The sequence below is a fragment of the Lissotriton helveticus genome, chromosome 8 (genome assembly GCF_964261635.1).
Source record: "Lissotriton helveticus chromosome 8, aLisHel1.1, whole genome shotgun sequence".
In the NCBI taxonomy this organism is placed as follows: domain Eukaryota; kingdom Metazoa; phylum Chordata; class Amphibia; order Caudata; family Salamandridae; genus Lissotriton; species Lissotriton helveticus.
The window spans coordinates 1,476,957,095-1,476,978,394 of record NC_136069.1 but is presented as its reverse complement, the minus strand read 5'-3'; positions in this window follow the sequence as shown (position 1 = coordinate 1,476,978,394).

The following is a 21,300-nucleotide window of genomic DNA, read 5'->3' as shown; positions in this document are numbered from 1 at the left end:
CTTCGTTGCTGTCCCCGGGGCCAACATCTTAAGGACAGGCAACCGGGTATTCCTGTTGCTGTCCCCAGGGGCCGCCACCTTAAGGTCAGGCACCCGGGTATTCCTGCACCCCGCATAGCTGTTCCTGAGGTCAGCACTTTGGCTGCCACTAGACCTGGGACCCGGCGAGTAGGCCGTCTGCTTTACTTCTGAGGTACTCACAGCGTTGTCTTAGATTTGAGCACCAGCGCTGGGCGGCAGCCATGAGCAAGAGGAGGCCTCGCTCTCCGTCGCCCCAGAATCAGCCACTGATTATATATATTGCACCACTGACATTACACAACAGAATCAAGAGCGCATGCTTAGCAGTGCAGAGTCTAACACAGGATGCAGGAAGCAGAGGCAGGACCTTGGAGGGCGCAGTTAGAGTGTGAAGCTTACGTTGTTTACAGCAGCTGAGGTGAGGCTAATGAGAACGGTGCCACGAGAAGCAAGTGGCAGCACAAGAGACATATGCGGCTCACAGGTGGTCAACCCGGGGCTCCCAGTCCACAAAAGCCCCTGGAGCTATGGCCCCCAGACTGCGGCCCGCTGACACAAGTCCCTCACAGCTCTTGACTTCCACATCACTGGGGGAGCACATGAGTTTCCACAGTATTTCCACAGTATTTGATGGTTGCTAATGCCAGTGATCAGTATACCTGCCAAATAACACTGCTTCACCTTAACAGCACTTACCATTCTGGTGCTTTTGTCCCCCTGCATTACCACTGAACATTAACCACCATGCCAGCTGGTGGGGTGCTTGTCGCTCCTTGCAGCACGGAGGCGCAATGTCAGACAGAGACACATACTGTGCTGCAGCCAGTTCCCAGGAAGGGGAGCTTAGTGCCAGAACTACCAGGACCTCCCGCATAGCTCGCAGGCCTGTGTCTGCCTTGAAAGTCAGCATAGTACCCATTGGAGATACTGAGCCTGCAAGACAACAGGGCTGCAAGTGCAAGTGGAGAAGGTGGCAAATCCCACATGGAGAGCGGTGCAAGACAAGGTCTAGAGAAGCTCCAAGGAAGAAGGAAACTAGGCTGGCAGAGATTGCTGAGCTCTGGCGTGGCGGGTGGTGTGTGACCTAAGGTAAGGTAAGGCAATAGAGGAAGAAAGGAAATGTCAAACGCTCAGGACTGAGAATGGGATCCCATAACAACTGTTCAACTCCACCTGGTCATGCTGTGGCTGTGACTATCCCCCCACCGACTGTGCTGAGCCCTCAGGAAACAGTCAACAATTAAGTTGGTACTGACAATGAGGACAAACAAACTCCAGCCCAAACCCAAAAAGAAGCAAGAACTCACAAGGGGCCTTATTGTCAACCATGTTAAGGATTCTGCTCGGCTCACAAGAAGTACTCAGTTTTCAAGCAAACAAAATGGACATACAAATTAGCCTCCTGAACACTCTAGCAATTTATGTGTGAGGCATTGATGAGAAAATTGCGAACCAAAAATTGTAAAAGAGAGCACAAGCTGATACGCAGGGAATAGGCTAGAGGTGCGGGTGCTCCCCTGTCTTAGACAAGCTCTCAACACTTCCGGTGACAATGTCGAATCTACTGGTTGACCTCAAACATGTGAATATAAACAGGCCCCAAACGAGCATAGGACCCCTGAACACTAAGGCAGGACCTTCCTGGCTGCAACAATGAAGGCTTGGGGACTGCTGGATCCAACACTGGGGTGGCACCTTCACCAATGGCAGGTGTTGGACTTGGCCCTTTCTGCAGGGTCATCCCTGAACTTTTTGCCTTCCTCCAATATTCTCTCTGACCTCTGGAAGAGGTGTGGCAACGCGGCTAGGGCGACTGACTCCGGAATCTGGGGATCAGCGTTCGATCCCCGGCACCGGCGGCAGGTTAGCCCAGCACCATGTGACTCTGGGCAATAGCTTGCTTAATCTTCCCGACGGCCCCCAGCGCCTAGAGACCCTTCCGGGTGATTGTGCGCTTTACAAATGTGAGTTATTATTATTATTATTATATGTTTAATGACTCTGGGCACTTTACCACTGCTGACCAGTGCTAAAGTGCATATGCTCTCCCTATGAAAAGTGTATATGTGATTGGTTTCTATGATTGGCTTATTTGGTTTACTGTCAGACCCCAGTAAAGAGCCCCAGGAGTGCCAGGGCTTGTAAATGAAAATACTGCTAGTGGGCCTGCAGCACTGGTTGTGTCACCCAGAGAAGCAGCCTTATAAAATGTGTCTAAGGTCTGCCATTGCAGAACCTGCGTGCAGTCTGGTACTGTCATGCTGACTGGGCAAGTGCACCCACTTGCCAGTCCCTAAACCTTCCCTTAACTTCATATTAGTCATCCCTATGGTAGGCCTATGGGCAGGGTGCATTGTAAGCATAAGGTAGGACAAGCCCTGATGTGTGTGGCATGTCCTAATAGTGAATTACAGCCATTTTAGTTTTTCACTATTGTAAGACTACCTGTTCTCATAGGCCAGAATGGGCTGCTGGAATTATTACACCCTACAATCCCTGCGGACTCAGAGAGCACGGTAGAAAGTCAAGTTTAGTATGCCTGAACTCAGAATAATAAAATACTTCTTTTAGTAAAGTTTATTTTAATATCCTGTGTTTGCAAATACCACTTTTAGAAAGTATTTGCTTGCCTAACCATTTCAGCCCGCCTCTGCTAGGATGTGTATCTGCTGTCTGGTTTCTGTGAGTGACAGGGCTGGGGTGACAGGTGGTGAATAGAGGGATTACACCAGGATGGGTGGGGGGAGTGCCCTTTGACTCTGAATAGGGCTGTGCTCTACCACCTAAATACTGGCTCTGCCCCCTGGGGAGCGTCTGATGTCTCTGCCCCGCACCTTGTGAAGAGAGAGGGGAAGACTGTCAACAAAGTACTCCTGGACTGTACTTGTCACCACAATGCTGGCTCCACCCCCTGCGGAGCATCTGTTGTTCCTGCCCTGCTCACTGAAAGAAAAGCCAGAGCCACCCAAAACAAAGTGCTCAGGAACTGGACTGGATTAGGCAAAGGCCCCTCTGGCCTGCAAGAACAAAAGAAATGGTGTATAAAAAGAGGAGCCCTGCTCCTAAGAAATTAGATCCCGTTTACGCCAAGAAGAACTTCTGCCCAAAGAGAAGGACCTGGGAAAGCTGCATGGAAGACTACTGTCTATGACCTGAGAGATTGGCCTGTGGTGGGTGCCTTGCTGCAAGAAGGACTGAGAAAGACGCCTTGAAATCTACTTGTGCATTTTTGAAAACGATCTCCAAGGGCTTGGAAGTGGCTTGCCCCCCTGAACTGAGCCCCAGGACCATTGGGCTCTCCTCCTGCCTTCGCTGTCTGCTGTGGACCTTTTGCTTTTCCCCCGCCGGAGTTGTGATCCCCAGTGCACCCCGTCCCTTCCTTGGGCCGTGACGCTTTTGTGCCTGGCCACCCCCGCCGTGTGTGAGCCCCGCTCGAATTCGAGTCGCTCACCGTATGTCCCGCTGGGCCGCCCGCACTTGCACACCTCGCCCTCTCTGGTCGCATCGCACTGAGCTCATCTCGCCCCTCCCGCCGAAATCTCACCAGACGTGCTACCTGAATCCCCGGACGGCCCGTACAAAGCGTACCTGGCAGCCCCGCTCTGCACTCTGGATTTCTGAGGGCCGCGCCGCACACCTCGAGCCTACCGTACGTTGTGTACTGGTGGCCTCGTGCAGTGCCTGCCCGCATCTCACCACAGCACTCGCACCGAAGGTACGGCGCGTACGCCGTGAACACCGGCCGCATCCCGCATCACTTGCCCCGCTCCCAGAGGTCCGCCCGCTCTCAGCCGCGTACCAAGATGCAGCCCGAGCCGGCCCCGCCCTCAGGAGGAGCCTCCAGCCACTAGGGGTGCCTACCCGGGTGAACACCGCCTGCAAACCGGACTCCGCTCCTCAAAAGGTACTGTGCCCCAGTTCGTGCCCCCTGTGCACACACTCCGGACCCCGAGGTCCGCAACGACCAAACAGTAGCATTTGACTTCGTGAGCCCAGCGCAAGGAGTCGGACCAGGAGTGCGCCGCACGCACACCCCAAAGAACTACGCAACTATCTTTAAGAACGCTTGCCTGAAACAATCTTGTGGCTCATCTTGAAAACGTTATCATGGTCTTGTATTAAGCCTGCATAGAGATATATTTATATAAAGTCTACTTATTTTTACAAGCACTCGACTGGTGTCCATTTGTGGTGTATTGCGATATTACTGTATGTGGTCATAAATGCTTAACTACTAACGCCCTGAAGTTTAGCCTTGTCTGCTCGCGCCACTCTACCTAGAGGGTGAGCAGGGGTTATTTTTAGGAGTAAGTCCCTTGCCCTGACTAGAGGAGAGGGTCCCTGTTTGTCACAAGTGCATACCTGTGCCAACCAGAGACCTCCGATTCTAACAGCAGGCTCACCAGATTTAGACAGGACCCAATAAAACAAGGATGAACCACCAAAACAGCAGAAAGCAAGGAAGAGAGAGGGTCAAAACAAAAAGCTCCTATGGCCTAGCAGACTGGCAGCCTACTTAGTCTTCAATACAAGACTCAAGCCACACTCCGCACCCAGGGATGCAGATCTCTATGAGAAACTGACGGTTCAGGACAGGGAAGACGTTGAAACATTAATGACTACTTTTAAATAAACCAGCCCTGCGAACAGATAGAGGTAACATCCTCAAGCTCATTCGGACAATAGATGAGATGGGGAGGCTGCCTCATATAATTTAGTATCAACTGAATCTATTGACCCACTACTTGTGGTAGTGACCATGCCCTTCATATTTCAGGTCAGCAAGTTATAGTGTGGGGTAGTGTGGCCTGTAGGTTTGCCCATTAAGTATGGTGGTAAGGAGTGATGCATCATATTCCACAATTCCCATTTCCCCCAAAACTCCAGTGTGAAGGCCCCCGCAAACGTTTGATCAACGATAAAGAGAACAGTGCAGTACAGGCCCATGCCACAGAATTATATGTAGAAAACTTAATCTGTGCATCAAAAGAAAACACAAGATGTGTAACCCCTCCGACAAAGACTCCGCTGAGTGACTAGCATTAACCATCCAACAAATGAACAACAACCAAAGAGAAATATGTAATAAAATACATGTCCTCTTTATAGAGATCAGGGCTCACGGAGACAAGGGTCGTCTCCAATGATCTGGGCGTCCAATCCTCTCTCGTGAGGTTCTAAGGTGTCTCCAGTAGGTACTGGTGAGCAGTCCACACCACTTCTCACACAGGAAAGACCAAACCCCCACCCTTCATAGCAGATTATCTGCCAGTCATGGCGTCAACACCTGCCCCTGGGACTACTCCCAAGCAGATGCCATTGTTGTGTAGTTCCTACAATCTATATAGGATCTGCATGTTTAGATAACATAAACTAAGGGATTGGTGTCCAGACTGATTCCAGGCACCCCAAAGGTTATGTTAGTTTGTGGACCAGCTAGCTCACAGGGCCACTACGAGCCCCTCTTACCAAGGAGCAAATAGTTTCTGGCAACTATTCAACATGACAACCCTGACCCCTCAGGGATCATAAAAACTGTACAGTACTTTTCGCTCAGTCACTTGTGCTTACTTTGCCTCAGAGAGATACACATAATAAACGGTTGGGGCGTTTTCAATAAGTATTTATTGAACCAACATCATTCTAGTTTAAAATATGTCTGCTGCAACAACCATGAGACCGAAACAAATATATACGATTATGAGCACCAGTAGAGTAAAGAAAAGGTAGAATTCTACCATAGTGCTAAAACAATGACAATATGCAGGCATATAGATACATAACAGTAAAAATGCATACTCCTACGAAGCAAACCCTAAATAGATGTACCTAAGTGTACCTAGCATGTATGTTGGTTAATAGCCAAGAATCCCCATTTGGATAGAGCCAACACCATTACCTGATGTAGGAGCACGAAGGACCCCGTCTTTGTCTTGAGATGGCCATCCTGCAAGAGATCTGTGAGACAACTGCGTGCTGCAGTGTCCTGCTTGCAGGGACCTCAGCGTCTTGCTTTAGCATTTCAGAATGGAAGTCTGTCTCTCTGGTTTACCCAGTGAAGATGTAGCACTTATATACCTGAAAGGTACCCTCAGGGGTTCTTCCTAGAAGTATACCATGGGCATGTTGGGCGAAGATGATGACGGAGATGGCCCTTATACAGAGGTATTATGAAGAAGATGATAATCCTGCTGTGATGCTGAGAATCTTCCTGCATAATACATGAGGCTACATTTCGGAGAAAACCACATGAGTCATGTAGCACCTATCCAGGTAATAGGTCAGTGCCAGACCTGTTATGTAGAACAATGGTAGGACAGATGTAGGTAAAAGGTTGTGTAACTATCTAGGCCTATATTGGGGTACATTGGGGTTCATAACACCATGGAGCCATTAGTATCCTACTGTGAGAGGCACGGTCTGACCGTAACTCCTCAAAAGAGTTCTGACCATATTTCTGCACCACTTACTCGTGCTCGCACCCTGGCCGCCTGTGCCATGAAGGGGCGGCTCTGGGTCCCCCGCTCCTCCTGCGCCTCAGTTGCAATGTCATCTATTAACCAATGTTCCAGTTCTTTGATGTGGGCTTCGCTATTCCCTTGGCATGTAACCAGGCTCATGCGTCTCCAGGAGTCAAGAAAGAATGGGCTCACTCATCATCCATCACCTTAAGTTTAGCAAGATAGAGAAGAGCATAGTTAAGGCCTAGCTCCTGAAGGAGGTACTTGACCATAGTGTGCGACTTGCGAAGATGCTGCATGTCCACAGTAAATTCTGCCCTCAAAGTGCCAGCGACCTTTCATCCAAAACAACTTCAGAATAAAGTCACTCTCTCTATCATTAAGATGTTTTGCAATTAGATAGCAAATATTATAGATGATATAGCCCAATATATATGGTATCCCATAAAGGAACCGGATTAGGACTGTTGTAGAATGATGTCAAGGTTGTGAAAAGATACTGTAGTGTGCTTACAAATAAAAGACAACTTCAACTGCAGAATGTCTCAAGGGTAGTCCATGAAACGTGGGGGATACGAGGTATTACAGCAATGTGTGAGCCATAATATTTGGTATCCCATAGTAACCGATGTTGGAAAGTTAAAAGAAGGGTGCTATTAGGCATAGAAATATTGTGCTCACAAATCCAACATAAGACCATGCCAAGTTGTAAAATCTTGTGGAATGATGTATAAAATGTTAAAAGCGACTGTAGTCTGCTATCAAATAAATGTCAACCTGAACTGGTCAATGGCCGAACGGTAGTCCAAGATATGAAGGGGATACGATATATTACAGCAATGCGTGTGTCATAATATTTGGTATCCCCATAGTAACTGATGGTGGAAAGCAAAAGGAAGGGTGCTATTTGGCATAGAAATACTCTGCTCACCCATCCAGCATAAGACCATGTCAAATTGAATCCTGGTGAGTTCTAACCCGAGAACCACATTGGATGCCAACTATTATAGCTGGTATAGCCAATAATGTATGGTATCCTCTTAAAGAACCGGATGTAAAATCTTGTGGAATGATGTATAAAATGGTAAGAGCTACTGTAGTCTGCTATCAAATAAATGTCAGCCTCAACTGGCCAATGGCTGAACGGAAGCCCATGAAATGCAGGGGATACGAGATATTACAGCAATGCGTGAGCCATAATATTTGGTATCCCCATAGTAACCAATGTTGGAAAGCAAAAGGAAGGGTGCTATTTGGCATAGAAATACTGTGCTTATCCACCCAACATAAGACCATGTCAAACTGAATCCTGGTAAGTTCTAACCCGAGAAACACAGGGGATACCAAATAATATAGATGATATAGCCCATTATCTATGGTATCCCTTAAAGGAACTGGATGTGGAATGTTGTGGAATGATGTATAAGATGTGAATAGATGCTGTAGTGTGCTAACAAATAAAAGGCAACTTTAACTGTTGAACGTCTCAAGATTAGCCCATGAAACGTAGGGGATACGAGCTATTACAGCAATGTGTGAGCCATAATATTTGGTATCCCCATAGTAACCGATGTTGGAAAGTTAAAGAAAGGGTGCTATTAGGCATATAAATACTGTGCTCACCAATCCAACATAAGACCTTGTTAAATTGAATCTTGATAAGTTCTCACCTGAGAAACATAGGGGATACCAAATATTATAGCTGGTGTAGCCAATAATGTATGGTATCCTCTAAAAGAACCAGTTGTAAACTCTTGTGAAATGATGTATAAAATGGTCAAAGCTACTTTAGTCTGTATTAAATAAATTTTAGCTACAACTGGTCAATGGCTGAACGGAAGCCCATAAAATGTAGGGGATACGATATATTACAGCAGTGCGTGAGCCATAATATTTGGTATCCCCATAGTAACCAATGTTGGAAAGCAAAACTAAGAGTGGTATTTGCCATAGAAATACTGTTCTCACCCACCCAACATAAGACCATGTCTAATTGAATCCTGGTAAGTTCTAACCCGAGAAACACAGGGGATACCAAATATTGTAGCTGATATAGCCCATCATAATTGGTATCCCCTAAATGACCAGGTTGTAAAATCTTGTGGATTGATGTATAAAATGTTAAAAGCTACTGTCGTCTGCTATTAAATAAATGGATCACTGAAAGAATATCGACGGACAGAATATCGACCTACAGAAATATCGACGCTGGAATATCGAAGGCAAGTATATCGACATCCTATCTAAAACATTGTAAGTACAAAACTATCGAAATAAAAATATCGATGTTAAAAATATCGTAATTAAAAATATAGTTTTTTTCCATAAAAAAAGTCAAATAAAGTAAATAGTAGTTAAAAATAAAATAAACATATTTAAATATATTTAATAATGTTTAAAATTATTACATAATACATATTTCATAATAAAACTTTAATTAAAAATATGCATACAATATATAATGTATACTTACTTAATAATTTTTAATAATTATTTTAATTAGTTATAAATTAAAAAAAGTACTATAAATTACAGATACATCTACACACATCAAATAAAACATAAATAACAATACATAGTTATATTCAATACATTTTAAAAATTAAATATACTTTCAATATTTTTAAAGTTAATTAAATACAATATTATCTAAATAAATACAAAAAAAATTAAATACATAAATAAATAAAACTACTATTTAAAGTCCAAACAAAACTACAGTAATGAAAACATTGGATAGCGTAGAACATAAAATTACTATTCCCACTCCAGAAAATTCAACAGTAGGGAAAGCGTTAAATAGCGTAGGGGTAAAAATTACTATTCCCACTCCAGAGAGTGCAACAGTAGGAAAAACGTTGGATAGCGTAGGGGTAAAAATTACTATTCCGACTTCAGAGAGTGCAACAGTAGGGAAAGCGTTGGATAGCGTAAGGGTAAAAAATACTATTCCCACTCCAGAGAGTGCAACAGTAGGGAAAGCGTTGGATAGCGGGTGGGTAAAAATTACTATTCCCACTCCAGTGAGTGCAACGGTAGGGAAAACATTGGATAATGTAGGGGTAAAAATTACTATTCCCACACCAGTGAGTGCAACAGTAGGGAAAGCATTGGATAGCATAGAAATTAAATATAACATACTTATAAATAATTTTTGTATTTAAAATAAATAATAATTACATTTTTAAACAACTCAACATAATTTACGAATACCCATAATTAATTATAAAAAACATAATTACAATTGAATAATTAATTAACAATAAATTAACAATAAATACCAATAAATATTAATTAATAAATATTAGTTACCAAAAAATAAATATTAAAAAAAAAAGATTTGAGATAATGAATAAAAATGGATTAGCAATTAAAAAAAATTAAACAATAAAATTATTTTTTATACCAAAATATACTTTTTATAAAACATTAATTACGTATTAATAAAAACTAATTTCTAAATTAAAATAATAATTATAAATTAAAAAACTAATTACCAATTAAAAAAACTAATTACCAATTACAAACAATAATTACCAATTACAAACATTAATTACCAATTAACAAAATTAATTACCAGTTACAAACATTAATTACCAATTAAAAAAGTTAATTAACAATTAAAAAATATAAATGCCAATTATTAATTAATTGAAAATATTTTAATTATGAATACCAAAAAATAAAAATAAATCATTACTTAATTACAAAATACCTCCCACCTAATTCCCCTATAAACCCATTACCCGCTACAGAACTTACATCCAAAAATTTATTAAAATTAATTAATAACTCCTACAAATTAATAATTCATTTACTATTAATAAATTACTTCCCACCCTATTCCCCTATAAACCCACACCCCGCTCCGGTACTAAAACATAAAGTTTGCTTAAAAATAACATTATTAATATATAAAAATAGTACACATACAATTTAAAACAAGTAAAATACTTAACAAAAACATATAACACATACATATTAAATACATAATAAAATACATAACAAAAGTACAAAAATCGATATTAGTAACATCGATATATTTGATATCGATAGTATTGACTTCGATATTACTTACATCGATATAAAAAAATCGATATTACTTACCTTAGGGTCGATATTCTGTCCAACGATATTCTTGACCTCGATATTCTGTACCTTCGATATTAAAAACTCAATCTTTCTGTAGGTCGATATAAAAAACTCGATATTTAGACTGTGCACCCAAATAAATGTCAACCTCAACTGGTCAATGGCTGGACCGTAGCCCAAGAACTGAAGGGGATACTAGGTATTACAGGAATATGTGAGCCATAATAGTTGGTATCCCCATAGTAACCAATGTTGGAAAGTTAAAGGAAGGGTGCTATTAGGCATAGAAATACTGTGCTCACCAAGCCAACATAAGACCATGTCAAATTGAATCCTGGTAAGTTCTAACTCGGGAAACACAAGGGATACCAAATAACATAGCTGGTATAGCCAATAATATATGGTATCCTCTTAAAGAACCGGATGTAAAATCTTGTGGAATGATGTATAAATGATAAGAGCTACTGTGGTCTGCTATCAAATAAATGTCAGCCGCCAATGGCTGAACGGAAGCCCATGAAATGCAGGGGATACGAGATAATACAGCAATGCATGAGCCATAATATTTGATATCCCCATAGTAACTGATGTTGGAAAGCAAAAGGAAGGGTGCTATTAGGCATAGAAATTCTGTGCTCATCCACCCAACATAAGACCATGTCAAATTGAATCCTGGTAAGTTCTAACCCGAGAAACACATTGGATACAAAATAATATAGCTGGTATAGCCCATTATATAGGGTATCCCCTGAAGTAACTGGTTGTAAAATCTTGTGGAATGATGTATATAATGTTAAAAGCGACTGTATTCTGCTATCACATAAATGTCAGCCTCAACTGGTCAATGACTGAATGGTAGCCCATGAAATGTAGGGGATACGAGATATTACAGCAATCTGTGAGCCATAATATTTGGTATCCCCATAGTAACCAATGTTTGCACTAGAAGGAAGGATGCTATTAGGCACAGAAATACTGTGCTTACCCACCCAACATAAGGCCATGTCAAAATGAATCCTGGTAAGTTCTAACACAAGAAACACAGGGAATACCAAATATTATAGCTGGTATAGTCCATTACATGTGGCATCTTCTAAGGAATCCTAATGTTAAATGTTGTGGAATGATGTATAAAATGGTAAAAGCTGCTGTAGTCTACTGTCAAATAAATGGATACTTCAACTGGTCAAAGGCTGAAGGGTAGGCCATGAAACGTAGGGGATACGAGATATTACTGCAATACGTGAGCCATAATATTTGGTATCCCTATAGTACCCGATGTTGGAAAGGTAAAGGAAGGGTGCTATTAGGCATAGAAATACTGTGCTCACCAATCCAACATAAGACCATGTCAAATTGAATCCTGATAAGTTCTAACTCGGGAAACGCAGGGAATGCCAAATATTATAGCAAGTATAACCAATAATGTATGGTATCCCCAAAGGAACAAGATGTAAAATGTTGTCGATTGATGTACCAAATGGTCAAAGACTGTTATCAAATAAATGGCAACCTCAACTGGTCAATGGCTTAATGGTAGGCCATGAAATGTAGGGGATATGAGATATTACAGCAATACGTTTGCCATAATATTGGGTATCCCCCATAGTAACCAATGTTGGAAAGCAAAAGGAAGGGTGCTATTTGGCATTGAAATATTGTGCTCACCCATCCAACATAAGACCATGTCAAATTGTATCCTGGTACATTCTAACCCGAGAAACACAGGGGATACCACATATTATAGGCAAGAAGGCCATTGTATTTGGTATCCCCTAAGTGAACCGGTTATAAAGTATTGTGGAATAATGTAAAAAATGTGAAAAGCTAATGTAGTCTGCTAATAAATAAAAGGCAATTTCAACTAGTCAATGGCTAATGTGTAACCCATGAAACATAAGGGATACAAGATACTACAGCAATATGTGAACCATAATATTTGGTATCCCCACAGTAAGCGAGGTTGGAAAGCAAAAGAAATGGTGATATTTGGTATAGAAATACTGTGCTCTCCCATCCAAAATAAGGTTATGTAAAATTGAATCCTGGTAACTTCTAACCCGAGAAACACTGGGAATACCAAATATTGTAGGCTGTATAGGCTTTTATATTTGGTATCCCCCTAAGGGTACCGGATGCAATATCTTGTGGAATGATGTACAAAACGTGAAAAGCTAATGTAGTCTGCTAACAAATATAATGCTACTTCAACTGGTTAATGTCGAAAGGGTAGCCCATGAAACGTAGGGGATACGAGATATTACAGCAATACGTGAGTCATAATATTGGGGATCCCCATAGTAACCAATGTTGGAAAACAAAAGGAAGGGTACTATTTGGCATAGGAATATTGTCCTAACCTGTCCAAAATAAGACCATGTAAAATTGTATCCTGGTACATTCTAACCCTAGAAACACAGGGGATACCAAATATTATAGGCGGAAATGGCCATTGTATTTGGTATCCCCTAAGTGAACCGGTTGTAAAGTCTTGTGGAATAATGTAAAAAATTTGAATAGCTAATGTAGTCTGCTAACAAATGAAATGCAACTTCAACTGGTGAATGTCTAAAGGGTAGCTTATGAGACGTAGGGGATACAAGATATTACAGCAATATGTGAACCATAATATTTGGTATCCCCATAGTAAATGATGTTGGAAAGCAAAAGAAAGAGTGATATTTGGTATCGAAATATTGTGCTCCCTCATGCAACATAAGGTGATGACAAAATGAATCCTGGTAACTTCTAACCTGAGAAACACTGGAGATACCAAATCTTGTAGCCGGTAAAGTCCATTATATTTGGTATTCCCTAAGGGAACCGGATGTAAAATCTTGTGGAAAGATGTCAAAAATCTGAAAAGATGCTGTAATCTGCTTTCAAATAAAAGGCAAATTCAAGTTTCTAACGGTTAATGGGTAATCCTTGAAAGGTTGGGGATACAAGATATTGCGGCAATGCGTAAGCCATACTATTTCGTATACTCATTGAAAATGATGTTGGAAAGCAAAAGGAAGGGTACTATTTGGCAAAGAAATACTGTGCTCAACCATCTAACATAAGATCATGCCAAATCGAATCCTGGCAAGTTCTAACCCAAGAAACATAGTGGATACGAGATAATATACCTGGAATAAGCCATTATATATGGTATTCCCAAAGGGAACCAGATGGAAAATCTTGTGGAAAGATGTAAAAAATGTTAAAAGATGTTGTAGTCTGCTTTCATATCAAAGGCAATTTCAAGTGGTCAATGGCTAATGGCTAACAAAAGAAACGCAGGGGGTGCAAGATAGTACAGCAATGCCTGAGCCATAATATTTGGTATCCCTATTGTAAAAGATGTTGAAAGCAAAAGGAATGGTGATATTTTGCATAGAAATACTGTGCTCACCCATAGCACATAAGACCATGTCAAATTGAATACTGGCAAGTTCTAACCCCAGAAACATCAGGGATACCAAATATTATAGACGGTAAAGGCCATTATATATGGAATCCCCATAGAGAATCTGACGTACAATCTTGTGGAATAATGTAAAAAATTTGAAAAGATACTTTAGTCTCTTATCAAAGAAAAGACAACTTTAAGTGGTTAATGGCTAAACGGAACCAATGAAACGTAGGGGATACGAGATATTACAGCAATGAGTGAGCCATAATATTTGGTATACCCTTTGTAAACAATGTCGGAGAGCAAAAGGAATGGTGCCCTTTGCCATAGAAATACTGGGCTCATCCATCCAACATAAGACCATTGTAAATTGAATACTGGTAAGTTCTAACCCCAGAAAAACTAGGGATACCAGATATAATAGCCAGTATAGGCCATTATATTTGGTATCTCCTGAGCGAACTAGACGTAAAATCTTGTAGAAAGATTTAAAAAATCTGAAAAGATGCTGAAGTCTGCTTTCAAATAAAAGGCAACTTCAAGTCTCCAATGGTTAATGGGCAACATATGAAAAGTAGGGGATACGAGGTATTGCAGCAATGTGTGAGCCATGATATTTGGTATCCCCATTGCAAACAATGTTGGAAACCAAAAGGAAGGGTACGGTTTGGCATAGAAATACTGTGCTCACCCATCTAACATAAGACCATGCTAAATCGAATCCTGGCAAGTTCTAACCCAAAAAACACAGGGGATATCAAATATTATAGCTGGTGTAGGCCATTATATATGGTATCCCCAAAGGGAACAGGATGTAAAATCTTGTGGAATGATGTTAAAAATTTGAAAAGATACTATAATCAGCTATCAAAGAAAAGAAAAGTTCAAGTGGTCAATGGCTAAAAGGTAACCCATGAAACATAGGAGACACAACATATTGCAGCAATGCGTGAGCCATAATATTTGGTATCCCCATTGAAAAGGACGTTGGAAAGCAAAAGGAAGGGTGCTATTTCCCATAGAAATACTGGGCTCAGCCATCCAACATAAGATCATGTCAATTTGAATACTGCTAATCTCTAACCCCAGAAACACAGGGGATACCAGATATAAGAACCGGTATAAGCCAATATATTTGGTATCCCCTAAGGTAAGCGGTTGTAAAATCTTGTAGAACGATGTAAAAAATGTGAAATTATACTATCGTCTGCTATCATATAAAAGGCAATTTCAAGTGGTCAATGGCTAATGGCTAACAAAAGAAAAGCAGGGGTTGCAAGATATCACAGCAATGTCTGAGCCATTATATTTGGTGTCCCCATTGTAAAAGATGTTGGAAAGCAAAAGGAATGGTGCTATTTGGCATAAATGTAAATGTACTTGTATAGCGCACGACTACCCGGAGGTCTCTCGGCGCTTGTACGAATACCGCTGAGGAACCCTTCCTGGCCTTTCCCTGTGAAGTGTCCACTCCTGGGCACCCCCCAGGTGAAGCCAGGCATCCTAGCATTGTTGGGGCTGTTTTGGAGATTAAGCAAGCTATTGCCCAGAGTGGGACTCATGATTAGAATAGGCACCGAGGCAAGACTTATCAGGTCCGAGTAAATTGAGCCCAAGACCCGCCGAGGCGGGAATTGAACCCTGGTCCCAGGCCAGAATTCTGCATCAGGGTCTGCCGCTCTAACCCTTGAGTCACACTTCTCCAATAGAAATACTGTGCTCACCCATAGCACATAAGACCATGTCAAATTGAATACTGGCAAGTTCTAACCCCAGAAACACAAGGGATACCAAATATTATAGCCATTAAAGGCCATTATATATGTTATCCCCATAGAGAACCTGACGTGCAATCTTGTGGAATAATGTAAAAAATGTGAAAAGATACTTTAGTCTCTTATCAAAGAAAAGACAACTTTGAATGGTCAATGGCTAAAGGGAACCAATGAAACATAGGGGATACGAGATATTACAGCAATGTGTGAGCCATAATATTTGGTATCCCGTTTGTAAACAATGTTGGAGAGCAAAAGGAATGGTGCCCTTTGCCATAGAAATACTGGGCTCATCCATCCAACATAGGACCATGTCAAATTGAATACTGGTAAGTTCTAACCCCAGAAACACCAGGGATACCAGATATAATAGCCGGTATAGGCCATTATATTTGGTATCCCCTAAGCGAACTGGACGTAAAATCTTGCAGAAAGATTTAAAAAATCTGAAAAGATGCTGTAGTCTGCGTTGAAATAAAATGCAACTTCAAGTCTCCATTGGTTAATGGGTAACGCATGAAAGTAGGGGATACAAGGTATTGTAGCAATGCGTGAGCCATAATATTTGGGGTATTCCCATTGTAAACAAAGTTGGAAACCAAAAGGAAGGGTACTGTTTGACATAGAAATACTGTGCTCACCCATCTAACATAAGACCATGCTAAATCGAAACCTGGCAAGTTCTAACCCAAGAAACACAGGGGATACCAGATATTATAGCTGGTATAGGCCATTATATATGGTATCTCCAAAGGGAACAGGATGTAAAATCTTGTGGAATGATGTTAAAAATGTGAAAAGATACTATAATCAGTTATCAAAGAAAAGAAACGTTCAAGTGGTCAATGGCTAAAAGGTAACCCATGAAACGTAGGAGACACAACATATTGCAGCAATGCGTGAGCCATAATATTTGGTATCCCCTTTGAAAAGGACATTGGAAAGCAAAAGGAAGGGTGCTATTTCCCATGGAAATACTGGGCTCAGCCATCCAACGTAAGATCATGTCAATTTGAATACTGCTAATCTCTAACCCCAGAAACAGAGGGGATACCAGATATAATAACCGGTATATGCCAATATATTTGGTATCCCCTAAGGTGACCGGTCTTAAAATTGTGTGGAATGATCTGAACAGATACTGTAGTCAGCTATCAAATAAAAGGCAACTTCAAGTGGTCAATGGCTAAAGGGTAACCCATTAAACGTAGGGATACGAGATATTACAGCAATGTGTGAGCCATAGTTGGTATCCCAATTGAAAATGACATTGGAAAGCAAAAGGAAGGGTGCTATTTGGCATACATATACTGGGCTCACCCGTCTAACATAAGACCATACCAAACCTAATCCTGGTAAGTTCTAACACAAGAAACACATGGGATACCAAATATTATAGCAGTTATAGGCCATTATATATGGTATCCCCTAAGAGAACCAGACGTACACTATTGTGGAATTATGTAAAAAGTTTGAAAATATACTGTAGTCTGCTATCATGTAAATGGCAACTTCAAGTGGTCAACGGCTAATGGGTAACAAATGAAATGCAGGGGATACAAGAAATTACAGCAATGCGTGAGCCATAATATTTGGTATCCCCATTGTAAAAGATGTCAGAAAGCAAAAGGAATGGTGCTATTTGGCATACAAATACTGTGCTCACCCATAGCACATAAGACAATGTCAAATTGAATACTGGTATGTTCGAACCCTAGACACACAGGGGATACCAAATATTATAGCCAGTATAGGCCATTATATATGGTATCCCCATTGTAAAATATGTTGGAAAGCAAAAGGAAGGGGGGTATTTGTCATAGAAATACTGTGCTCACCCATCTAACATAAGACCATGCCATATCGAATCCTGGCAAGTTCTAACCCAAGAAACATAGGGGATACTAGATATTACAGCTGGTATAGGCTATTATATATGGTATCCCCAAATGGAACCAGATGTAAAATCTTGTGGAATGGTGTACAAAACGTGAAAAGATACTGTAGTCTCTTATCAAAGAAAAGACAACTTTAAATTGTCAATGGCTAAAGGGTAACCATTGAAACTTAGGGGATACAAGTTACTACAGCAATGCCTGAGTCATAATATTTGGTATCCCCCTTGTACAAGATGTTGGAAAGCAAAAGGAATGGTGCTATTTGGCATAGAAATTAACCCTGGGTGAAGCACTACGCTACGCTCGCGTAGTTTGCGAAGTTTGTGCAACTTCGCACTACGCGAGCTGCACGTAGCACAGTGTCAACACGCGTAGCATAGTGCAGCGTTCATTTTTTGCTTGTTCGCGGTCCTCAATGTCATGTTCGCGACCGCGAGCAAGCAAAATGACATCCCGGCGAGACTCTCAATGCGGGGAGGTCAGGTTTCTCATTGAGAGTGGTCGTGCAAGCTCGCGACCGCTCGTAATGAGAAACTACCAGTTTGCGTTGAGAAAGCTGCAGCTCGAGTAAAAATCTACTCGAGCGGCAGAAAACTACAGCTTGCACTGTGCAAGATGCAGTTTTCAATGATTGCACAGTGTCGGATGCTTGTTTGCACTGTGCAATCATTGAAAATGCATCTTGCACAGTGCGAACATGCTACTACGCAGCTCGCGTAGTGCTACGTGAAGTTCGCGTAGTGCGAAGTGCACTTCGCGTAGCACTACTTCGCGAACTACGCCCACCCTTAATTTAGAAATACTGTGCTCACCTGTAGCACATAAGACAATGTCAAATTGAATACTGGTAAGTTCTAACCCCAGAAACACAGGGGATACCAAATATTATAGCCAGTATAGGCCATTATGTATGGTGTCCTCATTGACAACCTAACGTACAATCTTGCGGAATAATGTACAAAATGTGAAAAGATACTGCAGTCTCTTATCAAATAAAAGGAAGGGTACTATTTGGCATAGAAATACTGTGCTCACCCATCTAACATAAGACCATGCCAAATCGAATCCTGGCAAGTTCTAACCCAAGAAACATTGGGGATACTAGATATTATAGCTAGTATAGGCCATTACATATGGTATCCCCAAAAGGAACCGGATGTAAAATCTTGTGGAATGATGTACAAAAATGTGAAAAGATAGTATAGCCTCCTATCATATAAAAGGCAACTTCAAGTGGTCAATGGCTAATGGGTAACAAATGAAACGCAGGGGATACAAGATATCACAGCAATGCCTGAGCCATAATATTTGGTATCCCCATTTTTAAAAGATGTTGGAAAGCAAAAGGAATGGTGCTATTTGGCTTAGAAATAATGTGCTCCCCATAGCACATAAGACCATGTCAAATTGAATACTGGTAAGTTCTAACACCAGAAACACTGGGGATACCAAATATTATAGCCAGTAAAGGCCATTATATATGGTATCCCCATAGAGAATCTGACGTACAATCTTGTGCAATAACGTAAAAAATGTGAAAATATACTGTAGTCTCTTATCAAGGAAAAGACAACTTTAAGTGGTCAATGATTAAAGGGTAGCTAATGAAACGTAGGGGATACAAGATATTACAGCAATGCGCGAGCCATAATATTTGGCATCCCCTTTGTAACAGTGTTGGAAAGCAAAAGGAAGGGTGCTCTTTGTCATAGAAATATTGGGCTCATCCATTTAACATAAGACAATGTCAAATTGAAAACTGGTAAGTTCTAACGCCAGAAACACAGGGGATACGAGATATAATGGCCGGTATAAGCCATTATATTTGGTATCGCCTAAGCGAACCAGACGTAAAATCTTGAGGAAAGATTTTAAAATCTGAAAAGATGCCGTAGTCTGCTTTCAAATAAAAGGCATCTTCAATTCTCCTATGGTTAATGGGTAATGCATGAAAGGTAGGGGATAGGAGGTATTGCAGAAATGTGTGATCCATAATGTTTGGTATCCCCATTGTAAACAATTTTGGAAAGCAAAAGGAATTGTACTATTTGGCATAGAAATACTGTGCAAGAAATACCTGGCAAGTTCTAACCAAAGAAACACAGGGGATACGAGATATTATAGCTGGTGTGGGCCATTATATATGGTATCTCCAAAGGGAACGGGATGTAAAATCTTGTGGAATGATGTAAAAAATGTGAAGAGATACCACAGTCTGCTATCATATAAAAGGCAACTTCAAGTGTAACTCTGGGCGTAGTTAGCGTAGTAGCACTACGTGTAGCTAAGCAAAGTGCACTTTGCACTACGCAAGCTACGTGAACTGAGTAGTGCACTGTGCAAAACGCTGTTCGCAATGATTGCACAGTGCCGGATGCTTGTCCGCACTGTACAGTCATTGCAAATGGCATCTTGCACAGTGCAAGCAGTCGTTTTCTGCCGCTCGAGTAGATTTGCACTCGGAGCTGCAGTTTTCTCAACGCGGACTGGTAGTTTCTCATCGCGAGCGGTCGCGAGCATACGTCACTACTCGTAATGAGAAACCTGACCTCCCCACATTGAGAATCTCACCTGGAGGTTTATTTTCCACGCTTGCGATCGGCAACTTGATGTTGCTGATCGCGAACGAGGAAAAAGTTTCGCCAGAATGATGATTTTGCTCGCTCGCGGTCACCAACTTGACGTTGAGAACTGCAACCAAGCAAAAAATGCCCGCTACGCATTTTTGCAATGAATGAGCCATAATATGTGGTGTCTCCTTACTAAGAAATGTTAGAAAACTGAAGGAAGTGTGCCAGTTTTGCAGAGAAACACTGTGCTCACCAAGCCAACATAAGACCATGTCCAAATGAAGCCCAGAATTTGTTATCCCCCAAAACCTACGGGATACTAAATATTATAGTCTGTATGGGTGATTATATTTGGTATCCCAAAATGAATTTGATGTGAAAGCTTGTGAAATGCATTCAAAAGTACTAAAATTCACTGTAATCTGCACTCAAATAAGAGGCCATTACAACTTGTTAATTGCTGAAAGGTAAACCTTGGAAAGTAGGAGATACCACATATTATAGCAAAACATGAGCTGTGATATTTGGTGTCCATATAGAAAGAGACTCTGAAATACACAAACAATTATGCAATATGGCTGAAAACACTCTGTTCACCCTGCCAACTTAAGGACATGTCAAATGTTGTCCTAGTAAGCTTTAACTCTAATAGCATATGGAATAGAAAAGATAACAGCCCTTATTACCCATGATATTTGATATCCCCCAAAGAAACAGAAGGTGGAAGCTTTTATTATGCAATTACAAGTGCATGTACCATAATGTTCAGTATCCCTGTTGAAAGAGACAGTGCAAATTATAAACAAGGGTGTGATGTGTCAGAAAAGCACTTCAAGACCATTTCAAATCATAGTACGTTTTAACCCAAGAAACAGGGGATACCAAATATTATAGGCCATATGAGCCATTATATTTTGTAATCCCTAATGAAACCAGAAGTGAAAAGCTTGTGGAATAGTATCAAAAGTGCTAAAAGATACTGTAATCTCCTATCAAATAAAAAGCCATTTCAGTTCATTAATAACTATAAGATAAGCCTTGAAATGTAGGGGATAGAAGCAAAACAAATAAATGAGCCACAATAGT